This window comes from Pygoscelis adeliae, unplaced genomic scaffold, assembly GCF_000699105.1.
Source record: "Pygoscelis adeliae isolate BGI_AS28 unplaced genomic scaffold, ASM69910v1 Scaffold167, whole genome shotgun sequence".
Classification (NCBI taxonomy): domain Eukaryota; kingdom Metazoa; phylum Chordata; class Aves; order Sphenisciformes; family Spheniscidae; genus Pygoscelis; species Pygoscelis adeliae.
In genome coordinates this window covers 1047463-1051164 of record NW_008825428.1, presented here as the reverse complement: position 1 = coordinate 1051164, position 3702 = coordinate 1047463, and the positions used below count along the sequence as shown (strand labels likewise).

Below are 3702 nucleotides of genomic sequence, written 5' to 3'. Positions count from 1 at the left end.
CTGCGTGGTGCTCAGTTGCCAACTGAGGTTAAACCACGACACCCATAGAGAACAGATACTATAAAACTCTGTTGCCACCAATAAGTGAATTGAACTTAGACCACTCAGTGGAAGCAACATTGACACATTGTGACTAAACAGTATATTAATTTAAGATCTTTATCAGCATGAAGCTTTTGACAAGAAATCCAATCTATCACGATCTATTGTTTCTCAAAGTAACAGTTCAAGTAATATCATACATACATACACTGGCAAGAAGGAAACATTTTCTGAGACACTCTGATCAAATAATTCCATCATGAAATGCTTATAGATACACTTGCCTCCCACCCCTCTATTTGAGCGCACAAAGACAATAAGGAGGGAGCAATTTATGTAACTTAAATTGTTCTGAGCGAGCCTTTATTCTTCACACACTAAGAATTACAAACAACAGTGTTAGGCCATTCCAGACTTAATGGGTTCCCTGGGACCACATCATTAAGTAAAATGAAAAATCCAAATACGAAAGTTTATTTTTTTCAATGTATTTGACACCACCTTTGGGAAGTGAACAAAGACACACTGTCAAAAGCAGAAACCTGCACAAAATGTTACTGTTTGTTCCCCATGAATGCAGAGGTATCCTTACTCAACGAAAGAAATTCCACTGCTCTCCTAAGATTTCCTCCCCTTAGTTGAATTTAGTGCCAAGTTCACTCAGCTAAAATTTGGGTCATATTAGCATGCCAGATACAAGTTCCTGTAAGTCAGGTCTGTTACTCACTCTAAAATTAAGTGCCAAGCAAAAACTTGGTCTTATATAGTAACTTCAAAGTTACATGAATTAAAAAATGACCATTAACAGACCATCCTTGGCCCATACTTTACACAATTCAAGCACTGCTTTTAATTGAAAATACTTGGTAAGTATTTTGTCTATTATGCAGCCTAATTTTGTGTGATTTCTCCTCCAGCTATGTCTTTTGGACAGGTTAAGGGATCACAAATTTCTACATTGCTCAAACAGTAACTACAGTATGGCCTGTGAAATGTCTTAAGTTCCTTCAAAAGCTTCAGCTTCTTCTGAAATCTCAGGTGACAAATTCTTTTTATATGAAAACCATCAATGTAAGACAAGTGTTCACTAGAGTGTGGTCAAAAGAACTTAGGAAGTACAAAGACTGGGTGACTGATCTGCAGGACCACGGAAGCAGCTTTATATGTGACAGCAAGACAGGAATAGGGAAGATCTTAAACCAAGAGGAATATAATTTAATTATAAATGAGAGGGGAAAAAGAATAGAAACTGTCTCATTTGAAACAAAGTATGCCTGGTACCAAAATACCCATGGTTTCAAGTGAATGCCTACATTACACTATCAATATCTGCTACTGTAAGGAAGAACAAGCAGACTTAGATCCATGATTCTCAAATATCAGAATAAAACATTACTGCAAACATTACAACTGAACCATTACAACTTGGATTACTTTTTCTGAAAAACTGTTAAAGAAAATTCCTGATTTTTTTAGACAAAATTCTATATTTTTAACAAAAAATATATGCTATATGAAATGTATCCACAGACTTCAGATTTTCTCTTTTTATCCAAAAATAAGCTGGAAAGCCTCTTACTAAAACTTAAATGAATTGGAAAGCCCCCAAACAGCTTTTATGTAAAAGCACTGATCTATTTTTTTTCCTATGAAAATATAATCCGTAACTACTGCTTTACATTAAATGTACAACTACTTTTAAATATGACCTGGGCTTTCAATATATTTTTGAAATAAACTAACGTTAGCGCTGTAGCAAAGCCTGCAAAATGAACTATGCGGAACCAGGGCATGCACTACGTAAGTACACAGCAATTGTGGTAAGCCAAAGCACCACGGCATATGTAATCAGATGGACTAGGTATATATAGGCTGCCATTTAATGCTAGCCAATTCCTTAGAAAAGCCACAGCACTGAGCAAAAAATCTTCTGCTCTTCCAAGATTTTCTTCACTTTAATCGCAATAAAGAATAAAAATAGAAGGTAGAGGACAAAACTTTCTTTTGTTTGGGTTGTACACAGTTTACACTTCGTAATCAAAGAAAAAGAATTTGTTTCAAGCAGTACAATCAAAACCCAAAGAATCTCTGTAAGCCACAAATATCTTTAATAGAACTGTTACAGAATTATATTATCAAATTAAAGACAACTAACAAGCATGCTTACTGTCATATGAAATAGGCACATCACCAAGAAAAATATACCATTGCATCAATAACATGTGCCTACTTTATCTACACAAGATTAAACCAGCAAGCAATAAGACATGAATGAATTGCTGGGAAAGTTTATTTTTAAACTCTGACGTGACACAGAATATACTTTGCAATACAAATTCTGAAGTTAATTCATTAAATTCAGAACATTCAAACAGGTAAATAATTTCAAGACAGAACAATCACCAGTTTTGCTTTAAAATATTTAATGATTTCATGACAGCAAACTGGCAACAAACTACTAGATAAACAAAACCCCACTTATACCAAAGTACCATCAGAATCGTAGGTACTATTTTGAAGTTTGTAAAAGCAGCACAGTAATGCCTTTGCAGATTAGTCTTAGTACTTCATACAGAGCATGCAGCAGAACTACTAGCAAACAGAAGCTGGTTTTCTCTGAACACTAATTAGAAACTCAAGAATGCAAGTCATGAGGGCAGGAAGAAAGACAAATCCTTAAGAAAAATATGACTTACCAGACAGATGAGTTTAGCTGTGTCTCAAATGCAGAGGAAGTAAGAAATTTCTGTATATGTAGATCTTGTTTATTTAGCCCTTTATGAAGGTTTCTCTCAAGAAATTAATTTAACTCACATGTGAGAGTCTGCAAAAGAAAACGAGAAAGAATCTGAGCTGCTGGCTGATGTTTTTGTTCTAAGAACATTTGAGCTATTTTCAGCAGCAATGGGCTTGCCTACAATCAAAATGAAAATGCAGTACAGAATAACCAGCCTCCCAACCCAAGCTAAAAAAAAATAAAAAAATCAGAAAATCCATAGGAAAAAACTTCGTTCATTGTCCCAATTTTTATTTAAAGAAACAGAGAGAGCAGGGAACAACCACTGTGGATGATGAATGAAAATACTGTTTAAAGGAAATCTGGGACCTTGAAGACTATTACCCGTAGCTCAGGAAATGAACCACCATGGATATTTTTTTATGTGAAAAACACGCTTTGAGTTTGGTCATCTCTGAAGATGCTTTGCCTTTCTTTACACAAGGGCTCATCTGAGATGGAAGCACTTCTATTTGCATTTAAGTGCATCATATCTCGCTGGTATACACATCCGAGGACAGGACAAATCAGTTTACCAAGATTGAAGCCAGTAGTTTGTTTCTAGTTTGTATCTCAAGCTTCCAGTTTCAGCACAAGTGCTGTTTTGGAAGCTTAGTGCCCTGAAGCTGCTGGCACTCCATTTTTTCTACCAGGGCCATTCAGTGACATGAAAAAGATCTCCCTGCCCTCTTCTGCCACATCCCCAACTAGCCAGCTTACCCTCCCGTAATGTAAAAATATTGGGAAACATAAAGTATCAATACAAACTAATGACCATAGGAAAAGACCCAAAAACATCTTGATGGGTACATAGAAGCGAATTACTTTGAAGGTAAACTAAGTCAGTGGAAAACCACCACTGTCATTTAACTTTTTGCAGCTTC

At 35.8% G+C, this 3702-nt stretch overlaps 1 protein-coding gene across 1 annotated transcript in view; it reads right to left on the bottom strand.

Annotated features, from left to right (window-relative positions):
- The window catches only part of SORBS2 (sorbin and SH3 domain containing 2), a 147081-nt gene extending 144218 nt beyond the window's left edge, over positions 1-2863 (bottom strand). Inside the window, exon 1 of the mRNA XM_009330659.1 lies at positions 2739-2863. The gene's annotated coding sequence lies outside the window, so the exon portion shown is untranslated. The remainder of the gene's footprint in view (positions 1-2738) is intronic.
- Between the last annotated feature and the right edge of the window lie 839 nt (positions 2864-3702).